Source organism: Micromys minutus (genome assembly GCF_963924665.1).
Source record: "Micromys minutus genome assembly, chromosome: 5".
Lineage (NCBI taxonomy): Eukaryota > Metazoa > Chordata > Mammalia > Rodentia > Muridae > Micromys > Micromys minutus.
Window position 1 is genome coordinate 84,866,440 of NC_137974.1, and position 17,084 is coordinate 84,883,523.

The 17,084-nt window shown below is 45.1% G+C and overlaps 1 protein-coding gene across 3 annotated transcripts in view; it reads left to right on the forward strand.

The window, feature by feature from the left end:
• Positions 1-17,084, forward strand: part of NCK2 (NCK adaptor protein 2) — a 108,839-nt gene that overhangs the window by 54,310 nt on the left and 37,445 nt on the right. For 2 of the 3 annotated variants that reach the window (XM_080916825.1, XM_080916827.1), the window contains exon 2: positions 9,868-10,036. The gene's annotated coding sequence lies outside the window, so the exon portion shown is untranslated. Of the gene's footprint in view, positions 1-7,577; positions 7,638-9,867; positions 10,037-17,084 lie in introns of all 3 variants that reach the window. The other variant, XM_080916826.1, reaches the window with a different exon arrangement.

Here is a 17,084-nt window from a genome sequence, read left to right on the forward strand (position 1 = left end):
ATGTTGTTTTCCGTTTTCATCTGCCATATGTTTTCTTGGTTTGTTCACTGTCTTACCAACTTGCAACCAACCTCAGATAGATGTAAAATATTTGGATCAAAAAATTGCATCTACTGAACACATGTCCTCTGTTTCCCATAAATAATATTATTACTTATATAGTAGCATTAAATAAATGATGTAGGTATATGTATGGAGAATGTGTATATGTTACGTGTAAATATGACATAGCATTTTGTACCCAATCACGTAAAATTCCCCCAATCACGTAAAATTCCAGTATCTGATAGTTTTGACAGCCAAGAGATCCTGGAAACAGCCTTCCATGAACACTAAGGACCAGCTGTACCATGATGACCTACAGGAAAAAACAGTGGCCTGAGACCACTGGATCAGTTTAGCATAGAAGAGGAGACAGATGATTCTCTTCAGCCCCAGTCTAGCAGGCCACATGTACAAATCGCTGGAAGCCACTGGTCTCTACCTGGACTCATCCTTGCCCACTTCTCCTGTATTGTTAGCAGTAGAAGCAAGTTAAAGATGCCCGGGAGAAATGTGATTAGAAACTTTTAATGGCGTAATGCTTTTTTAAGAAAGAGAAGCTGAAAGCCAGAGTCAAACTCATTGTACCAAGGCTGTAAGAATCCCTGACATTCATATGCAGAGTTTGGCAGCGGGTCGAAGGAGTCTCATTTGGGAACACTGTTTGCAGGATGTCCTTAGGTGTGTTTCCGCACTAGCGTTTGATGGAGCTGCTTCTGGTGTTTCCTCCTCTGATGCTCTGTGGCAGGAGGTGGTTAGTGAGGTGGCCATCTGTGTGATCTGTCCCCTTTGGTGTCCCCTGGCTCACACCGGGGCCAAGGATAGAGTTAAAGATCATACACCCTGAAGGCAGCAGGCACCAGATTCTGACCTTGTCACCTGGTTCTGTTAGCCCTGTGCAATTATCTAAGTTGTGTGCAGTGAATGGGCAGAATGAGGTGTCCCATGGCTGCTAGGACTGAATGTAGTGATGTATGTCCATGGCACCCCGGGCGTGTTCAGTAAATGTCTGCATCAAGGTCTAGTCCTCCTCTCTAGCTTGTGAACCCTGAAGCACAGAGTTCTCAAGATTTCACTTGAGTGCCAAACGGCAAGGAGACCGTCTGCCTTGTCTTCAGCGGATGTGTGCTAAGAAAAGCAGCCCACATCTGAAACTGGCTAGTTCCAAACACTGTGATATCCCATGTTTCTGTTTTCCTGCATGAATGCATATGACAGTAAGACTTAACTTACAAATTAGGCACAGTAAGAGATTAATAGCAGCAGCTAATAAGATGGAACCTTTGTAACCTCATTCTATAATAAAATTGGTCTCTCTCGAGTCAAGACAATATTTTCACACTGTGGTTAATTGGAGGTAACTGAAACTATAGGGCATGTGAATCCTTAGTGAATCCTTGGGTAATGAACAGCAGTGAATTTAGAATTATCTCTGAGAGACCCCCAGAGACCCGAGTACCACAAACTAGACATATATGTATGTGATTAGCATGCAGAAGGTTTAAACCCAGCTCAGGCCTGAGACGAAGTTCTGTCTGCCTTTGGCCTGTGCTACTTGAAGTGGTGGAGCCTTTTAGAGTAGAACCTTAGAGTGTTAGAACCTTCTAAAGGAAGCAGGTTGTTACTGGGGCAAACCCTTGAAGAAGACATGGGGACACAAACTCCAGGCTCTTCCATTTTGTTTAATTTTCTGATTCCATGGGGTGAGCAACCTTGCTTCACCACTGTTCTCATTGTGGGGTTCTTTTCTTTTCAACTTCACACAACTAACTTCAGTCCAGAAAATGCCTCCATAAGATCCTGCTGTAGAGCATTTTCTTAGTGATTGATGGGGAGGGCCCAGCCCAGTGTGGGAGGTGCCATCCCTGGCCCAGCCCATTGTGGGTGGAGCCATCCCTGGCCCAACCCAGTGTGGGTGGTGCCATCCCTGGCCCAACCCAGTGTGGGTGGCGCCATCCCTGGGCTGGTGGTCCTGGTTTCTATAGGAAAGCAGTCTGAGCAAGCCATTAAGCAGCCCTCTGACATGGCCTTTGCATTAGCTCTTGGCTCTAGGTTTGGGCTGTGGTTGAGTTCCTATCTGACTTCCTTCAGTGATGGACTACCGTGTGGAAATGTAAGCCCAATAAACCCTTTCTCTCTAACTAGCCTTTGGTGGTGGTGTTTGAGCATAGCAATTGTAGCCCTAAGTATGACATGTTATATCATTCAAAAGCAACTGACCAGGAACTGAGTTCTGAAGCTGAACCAGAATAAACCTTTGCTTCTTTGAAGTCTTTTCTCAGATATTTTAACATGGTAACAGAAAGCAGACTTACACCATCTGCTGCTGCAGGAGTGTGGTAAATCATCTGGATTTTTGTGGGTAGGAGTGATCTTCAAAGCAGAGCATGGAAAAGGAATAGAGATTCAAGGGGGAGGGCACTGTGTTCGTAGGAGAGCCCTTGAACCTAGGCTGTGAAGTGAGTGAGTTCCCTGTTCTTCAAGGGCAGTGTGGCATCTCTGTGGTATTGTCTGAGGGACCATGGGGAAGAGCTCCAGGGGAGTAGAGCCTTGTAAATGTTCTCTTTTTCTCAGTGAAGAAAATGACAGAATCAGAAAGGAGATAGTAGAGCATTTTCTAACAGAGTTCAACCTGGTGAATGATTGACCCTCTGTGTTTTCCGACGCTGGGGCTGTGGTTTGATCTCAGAGTAGCGTCTGACTAGGGTTGGATCCTGTGCTGGTCAAGTGTTTTGTCAACGACACAAAGTAGGGTCTTCGGGGAAGAAAGGGTCTTAATTGAGAAAATGCCTCTGTTGGATTAGGTTGTAATTAAGTCTGTAGGGCATTTTCTAGATTGATGATTTATGTGTGGGGGCCAACCCACTGTGGGCAGTGCCATTCCCTGCACAGGTGGTCCTGGATGGTATACGGAAGCAAGCTGAGCAAGCCACAAGGAGCAAGCCAGTAAGCAGCACCCCTCTATGGCAGTAAATGACTCAGTTCCCATCATCTCCATGTTCTTGCCCTGACATCCCTTAGTGGTGAAGTGTGACCTGAAAATTATAAACTGAAATAAATCCTTTCATCCCCAAGTTTCTTTTAGTCATGGTATTGCATTGCAGCAGTAGAACCCCTATATGCACGGCACTTACTGGGTTCATTCTGTGCTATTTACTGTTTACAAAAAATAAAAAATAAATAACAAGACAATTCTTTCTCTTTATTCTCCATATCACATGAGGGAAAAATATGTACTTTTAAACTCGGTTTTCAACTTAGATGTCTGATAAAGCTTCTCACTCAGAATGTGTTCTGGTATCAGCATTTGGCACGTGAAGGTTGCTAGCATCTGGTCTCTGGTATTTGTTCCATAGAACTTGTGGAATGGAAGACTGGCGTTAGCATGATGACTCTTGGAAAGCCGAGTTTTCCCTTGGCAAGTTAGGGAACTTTTCCCCTGAAAAACTCTGGGAAACATCATGGTTCCTTTTGTTTTAGATGTCAGTCTCTGCAAAGGAAGATCAGATACACTTTTGTACACTTTTTTAAATCTAAAACAATAATGTTAATATAAAAAAGTCACTCGGGTTGTCTTCATAGGATGTTTACTGCAAGGCTTGATAGTTTGGCTAACAGAGAAGTTTTAGAAACAACATAAAAAATTAGTTTGGTTTCTTTTCTAATAGACAAATTCTCTTATAGCAAATAAAATTTAGGAGCCAGGCTGTGTGTTCCTGGAGTTCACTTTGACACCCCTCCCCCAACTCTCCTGGAGTTATTTCAGAAGCATAGGGCGGATGTGCCTTTCTGCTTTTCTTGGTGCGCTTTCGGCTTGGCGGGCTGCCTTAATAAGTAACATGTGGTTTTGCCAACGAGGTGACTGGTGTGGTCTCTGAGGAAACCTGGCTTTTGACGTAAGCAGTAGCCTCAGCACCATACACCTGCAGGCTGTAGACCTGTGATTTGCTTCTCTCTCCATCCCATGCCTCATCCAGGCCAGTCATTCTGTCCGTAGTTTGAGGTGTCTCCAGTTGGCTTTTGTTCATTTCCTCTTTGCCCTAACCACTGGTGGACAGCAGGGTGTGTGTGTTCTGATCCCAGAGGTCTCAGGTAGGATTTGCTTGGGATAAAGGTGGGCGGCAAGCGGGGTGTTTCTGCTTCTTGAATGCCTACTCCCAGCACCCGTCTTCCCACTGGTGTGACCTGCAGATATTCGACGTTGCCAGTCCTTAAGTTAGATGGCAAAGCAGGGGGGTAATTCAATTCAATCTTGGACCCTTTCCCAAACCTTTGCCTCGGGTTTTTGATTTTGTTGGGGTTTTATTTTCTTTGTTTTGTTTTGGTTTTGCTTGAATGTTCTCTTGAGACACTGATTACAAGAATATACTTTATAAGGTTGATGACTAAAGTTACAGATTCAGAATCTGTTCTTTTTTTTTTTTTTTTGAAGTTATGAACCAAATGAATTCTTTTTCTTTTTTTTTATTGAAGAACTTTATTTTAAAAAAACAAAGATAAATGTATAAATTTTAAGCATTTTTGCATAAAAGTATACGAATACATTTTTGTCAGTGCTTGGCTTTTTTTTTTTAAGGTTTGATAGTGTGCATTAAGATCTTACTAGTTACAATGAACATAAAGTACATGTAAAACAGGATGTAACCTGGGATTAGTCAAGGTTTTCTTGGTGTGTAAGGAGTAAACATAATGTTTTATTTCAGAATCTGTTCTTGATTGTGTTTCTCCAGTATACCATATGACTGTATGAAGCTGAAGTTGATCATTTCACAGTGTGTAAACGCACGAACTTACACGGAATGAGGACAAGGATGGCGTTTGGCTTGATGCCAGGAGGCTTTTTTGACACGCCTGTTGGTTCTTTGTGCCTGGCTCAACAGCTCACCCTGTGGATCTCTGCGCTCTTGTCTGATTTCCATTTCAGAAGTGCTGACACAGCTAATCTGAGCATTTATGTCTATTACCACTTGAAGCTCACGGGGTGTCTCTTTGGGGATATTCACACAGAAATGGCTTAATTGGATTTCAGCCCAGACACAGTATCTCAGTAGTTCTTTATGAATTGCATTAATTGGGCTACTGCCATAGGAAGTCTCCTCTCCCTCCTTCCCTCCCTCCCTTCCTCCCTCCTCCACCTGGGGGGGTGAAGGAGAGGGAGAGAGACATTAGAATTTAGAAATGCTTTGATTCAGTCTTTTCCATTGGCTTGTTGCTAATTTCTATAGTAAGTGAAACATCCTAGGACGAGGTAGCGCACCTCTCTGTGGGGAAGCCGAGGCAAAACAATTACTGTGCACTAGACACAGCTCAGAGCTGCACAGTGAGTTCCAGGCTATTTCAGGTTAAAGAGGAGCATCCCATCTCAAAAGTCGTAGGCCAGGAACGTCGCGCATACCTTAATCCCAACATCAGAAGGCAGAGGCAGGTGGAGCTGAGTTCGGGACTAGCCTGGTGTAGTGAGTTCTAGGACGGCCAGAGTCAGAGAGTGAGATCATGCCTCAGAGGGGAAAGAGGGATGGAGAGAATGAGAACCTTATAGGTAACAAATAGTTTGTAAGGTAACTGTCCTTTGGTTGTGTTTTTGCGTTATTTTCTTAATGTTTGTGTTATTTTCTAAATTCAAGGTTCATGTGGCTATTAACTGCCTGATTCAAGAGTGTAGTCAGTAAGGAACTGAACCTTTGAAAGGAAAAGAAAGGTGTAGGGCTGAAGTGGATCTTATGATGTAATTGAGAGGTGACCCTTCTCTAGGTGTGGTGACTCATGCTTGTAAGCCCAGCCTCACTGGAAAGGTCGATGCTGCCCTGAGTTTGAAGTCAGGCTAAGCTATATAGCAAATTTTGGGGTAGCCTGCACTAAAGCGAGACCCTGTCTCCAAAGCAGAAGCAGGCAGACAGCAAACAGCACCAGCACTTTCTCTCCTCCATCCCCCAAATAAAACAACCGGAAACAAAACCCTGAAAGTTTATCTGTGAACGTGCCTCTGAGCCCTGTGGACACCAGCACAGGAGAGTTCTCATCTCACGGTGACTTTTCCTCTCTGGATAGGTGTATAAATGTTAGACTGTGCTATTTGATTTTTTTTTTTTATGGGAATAGAAGGAGATCCTTCAGAAGCCTCTTGGAATCTGCGCCTCAACCCCGAGCAGTTGGTTGGAGAGTGGCGTTGGAGCTGAGGACAGCCATGTTTCCGAGAGAGGACAGTGAGAACAAATGAGCGTGTGGACGCTTGTACTCTGCCAATATTCAGGATATTTCAAAACAGCTAAATATGAACACAATACATTACATTCTAATTCGGTTATAATAATTAGAAGCCTCCATTTAAAATTTTTTATAGCCAGTAGCCTTTCAAAACTTCATTTGTTTTCTTTAATTAAAATAAATTTAAATTAGAGCCACAGAACTTGTTTTTATCTGAGTTACCTGTTGACACATCGCCATCCAGACTCCCGGACAACCGGCTGCCGCTGCTCTGTGCGGTGAGGCCGCAGTGTTTGACGCTGCACCTGGGAGTTTTCACCGAGCGTGGCGTCCACCAGGTTACCCATAATAATCCTCCCTGTGTTGGGCTGAGTAATGTCACACCGTGTGCACCTGTCTCATGTTTTACTGCCCGTTCATCTCGCAGACACTGTTTCCTTACGTTTATCAGTCTTGAGGTTTTTAAAGGCTCCATTACTACTTCACAGCGCAAACTCGGAGGCAGGCTTTTGACACAGAGGCCTGATCGAGACCACAGCAGCTGATGTAGAAAAAGGGTAGAGATTCAGCAGCACTTCCTACCCTGACATGGCCCTTTTAGCTCGTTAATCCCTAGCTCATGACAACCTGGGTCCTGACCAGCACGGAGCTCTGGATGTTTCCATTCTGGGATGCACAGATGTGTGGCTGGCAGGCTTCACAGGTTCAGTCTCTGCCTGGCTAAATTAATACGTGCTCTCAAATGACATGCAGGCTGACGTGCAGGCTGAAAAGGTATGTGAGGTTTCTGGTTTGATTAACTGTTGGCTGCAGGGAACCTCTTGGGTTTATATAAGACAGTGAAATATTCTTTGTGTGGAAAAATGCATTTGACCTTTTATTTGTAGAAAAACCACAGAGAATGCCAGGCTTAATGGAGTACCTCTAACCCTTAACCTAGGGTGGCAGAATCAGGGTTGTGGGTTTGGGGCCAGTCTGGGTTGCATAGTGACCTTAAGTCCAGCCTGAGCTATTTGGGGCGGCGGTCTTCTAAGAATAGGAGGAAAGGGAAGGAAATCGTTTTGCTGTGTAGAGATAATGCCAGAGTGTAAGTTGGTATAAACTGTGTTGTGTTTCTTAGTAAGATCATTTGGAGACTTATAATTGCACTTTTCCAAGGTGGTGTGGGCTTTCTGTAGGCATCTCTCTGGTCAGTGGAATCCTCTGGCCTCTGATATGGTTCAAAACAGAAAAACCTGACTTTGTCGAGGTGATTTTGTAAATTTTAGCCTTTGACTTCATGTGCCTTAACCCAGCCAGAAAAAATACAGTGTGCACTTACTTCTTTCCAGAAGGACCTCTAAGCGGAGAGGAAAGAAAGAACAGAGACTTGGCCCGTAGGGAAGTCTTAAGTAAGGATGGGGGCAGGGGTAGGGCAGGGCTGAGGAAGGGGTGGATCGTTCTCATTTGCCAAAGCCCCAAATAAACCAGCAGTTCCCCAAGCCTACCACTCGGTCAGAGCCAAGCTTCCTCCCTTGAGATAATCTCTCTCATCCAAGGGGTCTCTAGGAATAACTACTGACCTTCTGGAAATGTCAGGGATTGGGGGTTTGTGTGGAAAACACCAGCCTGGATCCACATGGTGCAGAATACCCCCACCTCTGCAGGATGCGCAGCTCAGCACTGTAGCACCATCATTTAAGTGAAATGGAGTAACAGTGGCTTCAGGAGGCCGACCGGAAGTTGTAGTTCATACTCTGTAAACATGACTTGCACCATCGTTGAAAGGAATTAGCTGTAAAAGACTGTTATGCACAATTACATTAAGGAATTATTCGTCAATCTGATGTGGTAATAAAGTTGTCCTTGCTTCTTTTGGGGTGTGCTGAGTTGTCTGGGCCAGGAGAGGGTTGTATATGTGCCTGTAATTGTTGTGGTTGGGTGGCAGTGCATATGGGGGTGGACATACTTTGTGCCTACAGTTGCATGTGTTTAAACATGGTTGTGAAGGGGTGGAGGGCACAGATGTTTACACTCCGTAACAGTAGCAAATTGACACTTAGGAAGTAGCAACAAAGATGATTTAATGGTTGGGGTCACCACAACTTGAGGGACTGTTTTAAAGGGCAAGAAGGAAGTGAGGTCTCCTTTGTAACCCAGACCACTTCCTTTCCCTTTCCCTTTCTATCCCTCATTAAGTTAGCAGTGTTGTTATATCACATATTCCTTCCATGGTGTTGTCTTGACATAGGCCCCCAAACAATGGAGCTAGCCTGCTGTGGTCTAAATGCTCTAAACCCCTTTCCTTAGTATTTGTCATAGCAATAGAAAGCCGACCTGCACACGCCCTGAGGGAGTTGATGCTTTGTAAAAGCAGTCATTCATGTATGTCTTGGAAGGTTGTTAGATCCAACAGCTTGCACAAATAAACAAGAATCTTTAAAATATTTAACCTTCTTCCAGAATAGATCTGGAACTTAGAAATACAGAGGTGGTTGGTAGAGTCATAGTCAAGCCACATAGGCAAGAAGGTCTGTGGTTTCGGCAGGAGAAATAAGAACTGGAGTCCAGATACCAGCCCTTCATTTCATCTTACAGTAAATACCTACAGAGGGACAGACATTAAGTATTCTCCGTGTATTTGCTTATGGGTTTTCCTTATAGTAAATCAAACTGTTAAAACTGTCTGATTCTTTAGAGAATGCATAAAGAGGAATTCATTTTTAAATCAAAATTTATGAACTTGCCTTTTGACACTTTATGATAGTCCTGCTTGAATTATCACTTCCTATTTGAGTAAAATAGAATTCTTTTTTTTTTTCCCTGTGAGGCTGTTAACATTTTGGGACATAATCGTCCTAGGAATGAATTAATAGATCTCCTCCAAGAGAACTGTCAGGACAGATGCCCCTCTGGGTTTGAAATGATTAAAGGTGCCGGTGAAATCACTTGGGAATCTGCAGCACACACCAGAGTCCCCTTAAAAATGCCAGAGGAAAGCTGAAGTGTTTGCCCAAGTGTGTGCACGGTGAATGCAGGAGGGGTGTGGGTACTGTATTAGCTGCTTGCCTCTTAACTATGGTGTAGCTTTGAGGTGCTAGTCCCAGACTCCCTAGTGTGGGCAGGGATGTTTTTAGCCTTAGGATTGGGGATTCAGTTGGTGACCCCCTGGCAAATGGCAGTGCAAGAAACAGTCAGCTGTGGATAGGGCTCTGTTCTCCTCTTCCTGTGGCTGGCCTCTGTTGCCTTGGAAGCGTTCCTTCTGTTTGAGGCAGTGTGTAGTAGTAGATACTTGGGAGCCTTTCTCCCACTATGACTTTTTTACCTGCTGCTCATGCAATGTGAGTGTGCCTGTGTGGTGTGCACGTGTGTGTGTGTGTGTGTGTGTGTGTGTGTGTGTTTCTGCCTGTGAGAGCAGGTGTCTAAGAAGACCAGACGGGGATATTGACTCTTCTAGAAGTTGCATTTACAAGCAGTTGTGAGCCTCCTGTATGGCTGCTGGGAACCCAACTCTGGTCCTCTGCAAGAGCAGTGAGCCCTTTTAACTGCTGGGCACCAGGCTCTTTCTTTTTTCTTTGAAATGGATAATTGAACTCGAATAAGCACGCACACCTAATATGTGTCCCTTTAATTTCTCTGCAGATCCCAGAGCCTCCTCTTCTGTAGTGTCATCCTGGCCCGGCTGGCTTAGGAGCTTGGAAGATCACTGGAGCTTTGTCACCTTCAAGGTGTCCTCAGACAGCAGAGAAACCTCATCTCTTTGAATAGTGCTACAATTTTTCCTGTCACCTCTTGTAACTGCGTGCCAAAGGTAAGCCTATACATTTCTGCATAAAAGAGGCTTGGCTGGTTTTTTGTTTGTTTTTTGTTTGTTTGTTTGTTTGTTTGCCTTAAATACTTAATTTGTCTAGTAGGTTTTTTTTTTAATAATTAAGGTTTTTTTAAAAAATTGTGTATAAGTGTTTGCCTGTATGGATATGAAGGAATGTGTACCATGGTCGTGAGTCACAATGTAGGTGCTGGGAACCAAAAGCAGGTCTTTTGCAAGAGTAGCGAGTGTTCTTAACCAATGAGCCATCTCTCCAGTCCCCGGCATAGTGATATTAAATTAGCAATAATAGCAGTAGAAATGTCCCTGATTTACTGAACTCCATTAAATTTAGGCTCTTAAGGGACATAGTTCAAATACCAGATTGTCACTGTTCTGACTGGAGAGTGGGTGGTTTAGAATATTTATATGGAAGCAAGTATACAGACCAGTGGACAGCTCCCTCCCGTGAGGTGAGGTTCTGTAACCTGTTCTAAGCTGAGGTTCCCTGTGTGCTGGGGACCAACATTTACAGCAGGACAAGGAGTGGTCTTTAGCCTGGCTGAGTTCAAGTCCAGCTTGGTGCCGAGAAGGTCAGTTCACATGAGAATGGACTGCAAATAAATAACTATTCCTAGGACTGTTGGACACGTCTGTATGCGAGATCTGTTCGGGCTGTGATCGAAGGAAATGCTGACCCTGAAGTGACATCGGTGGATGAAGATGTGGTTATGAGACAGAAATATGAGAGAGAGAGACAGAGAGACAGAGACAGACAGAGACAGAAAAAGACAGAGAGAATGTCTGTGTATGTGTGATGTGTTTCATGTTATAGATACATGAAAGATAGGCATTTCATACCTGAGCTACATCCCCAGCTCACAAATATTTCTCAGCCCTGATGAGAGCTTGAGGCCTTTGACTTTGGATGTGGTACAGCTCATCTGGTGTTCCCTCGGGGTGACAGCAACACCGTGTAAGAATGTGTACTGTCTGTAGAGTATCCCCTCAGAATTGCAGGAATAACACCCACTCACCATCCTTTTCCCACAAATCTCATCTTATTTCTGTTATTTAGATTGTCTTAAGATAGCATTGAATCTCTTATTTGGTCTTTGGAATTTGGCATAATGATTTTTGGGAGCGTACTTTTATGTGAGTTAGAATTCTCTTTCATTTGGTTTAGAAGCGACCACTGAAACTCGTTGTGAATGGGCTGTTTCTCCTCGATGCTTTTTAAAACACTTGCCTAGAAACTTGTCCACGTCCTTATCTCTTCCTGGTACGGTGTGTGCTATTTGGAACACTATAATATCGATATGCTGTATTTCACGAGGGTGTAGTTAATGAAGTACCCTGGCAGTTAACGCTGGTGTTATAATGTCCTGTGGAGGAAGTGGCTCGTTGTATCAGGTTTGCGGAGTCTCTGAGGCGGATTCAGAACTCGGTGCTCTCCTGGACTCCAGAGCTGACGCAGGCTTTAGATCTGCATTCCCAGCCCTCCCCAGGCTTGTCACCCCATCACTGCCCACGGAGGACACCCCACTTCCGCCTTCACAGGGCTCTCTACCCACCCCATGCCAAGCCCGTGGGGCTGAGGAATATTCTGATCATTGTAGATTCACATATAAAGAAAATCTCTCAACGCCAGTGATTTAGATAGTCATTGAAGCAGAACCTTATTAGACTCAAGTAATTTGAGAATGCTCACCTATCAATCAGCTCGTCAAATTCCGTGGGCATGTAAGCTAGAAATCACAGCTTCTCAGATCTGGCCACCAGAATTCATTAATAATTCACCAGGAACACACTGGCACTGATTATGAGGAAGTTTTTAATGACCAGTTGGTGACATTGACGGGCTTGGCGTTTGCATCGAGGAGGGAGTGCTCTATCCTGGCTCCTGGCACGGAACCAGCCTGCACACTCAGCAGGGTGCATTACACCGGCCAGGCAGTGGTTTCAGGGGCCATGTTTATTTCATAAGGGATGAGATCTATACGGAGAGCATTTAATTTTGTGGTTTAGGGTGGAGGCAGCTGAGTAATAAACACCGTGAACGCTGACCACATTCTAAGCCGTCTTGCTAGGATTGTCTTCACACTGTCTTTTAGTGGCTTCAGAAATATAAATATGCTTCCAGACTTCCTCGTGTCCGGCCTGGCCAGAGCTGGAGCTGTTGCAGGACCAGCTAGACCGCACGGGTTGTACTCTGTGTCTGTAGCCAGTCTGCCTGGAGCACAGAAGCACTGCCCTTGGAGACGGAGTCTAGGAAGGCCCTGGGGATGTCACACTGGAACCAGTTTGAAGGAATGAAATACACATGGGTAGAAACTTAACAGTTCAGCTTGGCACAGGGCAGGCCTGGTAGCCTGAATGGGTTTGGGTGCCAGAGAAAGTGGTGTCTGGGACTAGCCATGTGCTTTCTGGTCGACGGTCTTTTAAAGGGACATTGAGAAACACAGTGGCTGGACAGCACCATCCGTGTACCAGAGGGACACCAGCGAAGAGTGTCTACAAGAGCGGTGATGGGGATGACGGTCTTGGGTGTATCCCCTGCTTCCTGGGTACCCAAGGAATATACCACGTTTACTAGGCCTACACTTGGGCTGGGCTGAGGAGCAGTTAGAGGGTAGTGGGGTCTCAGAGCTCATTTCTAGGGCTGTGTTTTTCTGGCGCGTGGTTCTTATTTCATTAAAGTAAAGGCACAGAATTTTGGAGACCTGACTAGGAGAACGGAGACCCTGGAGACAGGTTGCTCACACACCCTTTTCACACCCTCCTCGTTGGATTTGTAGATGCTCACGCTCAGCATTTCACTTGAAAACTGAATTTTCATGTTGGTTGGTGGAGGTGGCCGTTGCTCAGTGGGGTGGATGCTATGGGGTCTTTGAGTGCCGTATTGAGGGGAGAGATACCGTCACTGGATTTCACCATCCCGTTAGTGGCTACTGGGATTATACGGAGATATAAATGTGCGGTACTACAGTGCAAAAGAAGATAATGCACCAAGCCTGTCTGTCACCCTTACATTAATACCCAGAGTACTGTCCAGTAGTGCTTCCTTAATGAAGGAAAGTTTCACTATTTTAACATTCACTTTATACTTGACTTAGATAAAAGCGGATTTTCCTAGAGCTTAACATGTTTCCACCTGTTCCTCTTTCCCCTCCCTCTCTCCCTGTCTTTGCTCCAGCACCATGCTAATGGACTAAACCTCTGAAACTGTAAGCAAACCCCCAATCAAATGCTTTCTTCCTTTCTTAAGAGTTGCCGTGGTCACGGTGTCTCTCCACAGCAACAGGATGCTGACAGACACCTCAGGGCTCTGTCAGTTGTGTTATTTTCTCAAGACAGTAGAGCCACATTGTCACTTGACCAGACCCTGCTGCCTTCACAACTGTGGTCCTTATGTCACTGTGCCCTGGTAATTAGGAACTCCTGGTTCTTCTGATGGAGCATTAGAGCCCAAAAGCTCTCTAGCGAGCTGATTCTGTGTCCTGTCTCTAAGAGTTTTGCTTAACAGTATGGATATTGCTTGTGAAGAGACATATTATTTTGACTGTGCCAAAAGCAAAACCTTAACAAGGCTGATACAGAATACCTTATCAATCAGTTATTTTTTATGTAAAAAGAAAACTGATAAGCATCATGAACCCACATTAGATCCATATTTTGGGACGTGGCATGATAAAGGGCCTGGCTTGTAACTTCTAGTTCCTCATATTGGAGCTGATCCTCACGAGTTCCCACAGGACCATTAACCATCACTGGAAGTCCTGGGCACCATCTGCTCCTGAAAGCATTCTTCTGACTCTTCCCGTGGCACATTGTAGAGTCATTGTATAAGTGTACATTCATTGTACACATATATGTTGCATACGGAACAATGGAATAAGTGCTCATCAAAGTAAAGCAAGGGAGGAGTTACAGAAATGTTTCCCAGCAAATGTCCCCAGAGGCTCATCTGTTATAAGCTCTGTCCCTAGCTGCTGCTACTGTTGGGGGTGGTGGGGACTTTAGAAGTTAGACTCTGGTTGAGATCACCGGAGGTAGACATTGGAAGGATGTGGCTTGTCCTCTGCTGCCTGATGGCCATGTCATAAGGAGCCTCTTCTATCCTGTATTCTGGCTATTGTGAAACTGCTTTGCACAGACCCACAGAGGTCAAGCAAGCACAGCACAGCAGAGATGAGGGTGACCTTGGACAGGTATGAGAGAAAGGTGGCTACAGGAAGCCATCTACACGGTGGACTGACAGCCTCCTGTGCCGTCTTGCTGTTAGTGTCTTTGTCTAGGTCACATTTGACTCTTGGGAGAAGTGGATGCTGGTATAAATAATTCTGTACCATTCTAGGAATTTCCTGAGCATCTCTACTCACTTCAGGTCGGACGTTTAAACATTGTTTAAAAGTTGCCGGGGGAGGGGGGGGGATCTCATTTCCCCTTATTTCAGGAGCCACAAGTCTGGAGTCTTAAGAATTTTGAGTTTATGTGATTGAGTGACTCACAGAACAGAGGAAGTAAGGCTGGGGTAGGGTGGAGTTCATCTCACGATTGCTGCTCGTGGTTGTAATCCACAATAAAGCTAATGCTGACCAAGTAAACAGAATGCAGGCTGTGTGTACTGACTACAGAAGGAAGTTCAGCTCAAGGCCCAGGCAACACACACACCCAGTGTGGAGCGAGTGCCAAGTTTACTCTATTCTGTTTAAGTCTAACAAGCAAGGCTGTAAACAGCGATTTTGCAAATTATGTCACTTATTATTAAACTAGGATCCTAGATAGGATGCAAAGAGAGAAAACAGGACACCGGGGAGAAACTGCCAGTCTTGGTAGTTTGGTGTTGGCTCATTAATTGTAGTAAGTACAGTATACTAATACCAGCTATTAATTAGGAAGAGGGCTATAATTTTAATTAGCGTATAAAATTGAGCATAAATCCTCCAAGCGTTTATCACGTCCTCATCCTGACTTAGATCGTGGGCCTCCCTCTGTCTCTGTGACTGAGTGCCTGAGGGCACATGTGAGGGTGAAATGTTTACTTTGTACTTTTAGGTTTTCAACCAATAGTTGCTTCCGGGCCTGTGTGAGACTGCTCATCAGTTACGGAGACTACATTCTTTTCTAAGGAGAGCTTCTCCCCAGTTCATTACAGTGTGAGCCTTTGTGGTCCATCCCAAGTGACCTCTGGATGCTGCTGCAGTGAGGCCGGGTCTGAGCATTTGGGGGCTTTGGACCATCCAGGCCATAAGAGAATAATGTCCTTATAAATGACACGTGCAGTTGGAATGAGCAACTACCCTTCATGTCTCCAGAAATATTTATACATGTGTGCAAGTCAGCCAGTGATAGCCCATGACCCTTCAACAGTCCTGGGGTCCTTGCTGAGTGTGTGGGATGAGGGTCCCTGTTCCCAGAGCCAGGTACCTACCAAAGGGTAAGTGTCCCCTTTGTTATAATCCCTCTCATCAAATGGGGAACACTAAAACGAGGACAGGTGCTTAGGCATGTGGTATAATTATTCAGACCCACGGAGCCAAAGTGACCTTGAACATCACAAGACTGGGTTCTATGGCCTGTGCCCTTCACCTTGTTCTGCTTCTGCCTCTGCCCTGCCTGTTTCTAAATTGTGGGCATCGTGAGTACTGTGGTGGTAAGGGGAATGCCCAGGTACTGCGGAGCGTAATCGAGTGGATGTGCTTATAAGATGTTTAAATAATGGAGGCTGCTTTTATGTTTGGAAACTCAATAGCAAGACTGCGTAAGCCCCTGAAGTCTGGTCCCTACTCATTGTCCTGGGGGACTCTGGAAACACATTTCCTGACAGTCCTTCATGTGCCCTGGGGCTGTCAGAGAGGCCAAGTTTGAGCGTGATCTAGTCCATGCCTCCAGGTGGGAATTCCTAGTTGCTTGTGTTTCTCTTGGCCCCATTATTGAGATGTCCTCCATGCTGGGAGAAGACAGAGCTCTGTCTAAGGCCTATGTTATCCACAGTTTATATAAAATTACTTTACTGAATCAGCAGTGATTGTACCGACTGGTGTCTAAAAAGCAGGCAGTACACAATGCCTAGCCTTTCTCCTGTTGTCTAGCCTGCCTGAGAGGAAGGTGAGCAGGCTTGTGGCTAAAGTAGTTGATTATGCATAAAATAGCCGAACACTTTATGTTTCAAAAAAAAAATAGGTGAAGAAAAATTAGGGCTGTGAAGGAAGGCAGCCCATGCTGACTCCTGGCTCTCTCGAGCCGTGCACATGGGAGAGCAAACCTGCACATGACTGCACATGCACATACATATATGAACCACGTACAGGAAACTGAGGAGACGGGGGAATCTCTTGAGGAGGAAAGAGAAAAAAATGTGGCAGTCAGAGTCACCAGGCAGCCTGGCGGTCCAAACCCTGGCCTTGTCCACCAGAGAGAAATATCTTCGACGGCATCACACTGGTTACTATGAAAGGAACCTTTCACAGCAGTGGCCATCATCCAACAATGGCAGCAAACAAACCACAGAAAGAGCCCCTCTGTAGTAACCCTCGGAGGCAAGCTGGCTTCTGCTGTCACATTCAGCCTGAGCCTCGCTCTCGGGAGACTCTGCCTCTCTCTAATCAAATATTAAAAACACAAATCCCATCCCAAGTCATCCCCAGGATATCAGGGCCTGGTGTTTCTCCCTAAGCAATTCCACCTATTCATTCGTCAAAAGAAAATTGAATCTGGCTTTTGTTTATCAGCATCCATCTTCCCCCTGGGATTTAGTTTTTTAGAACAACAGCAAAATTCTACTGCCAAGTTATACTAGCAAGCAGTGGGAATAGTAATTGAAGCTGTGGGTTTGTGGAAAGTGCCCTCTGGTGAGTTTGAACCCCAGATCCTCTGCTTTCTAACTTTGTGGACTCAAGTGAGTTACTGAACACCCCAAGCCCCACCCCCATCATTTCTAAATGCATCACAAGATAACATCGATTTCAAAAGGTCCTTGTGGACATTTGATGTGCTCCATCTTATGAAACACTGGGACATGGGTCTCAGTTGACTGTCACCATGCACC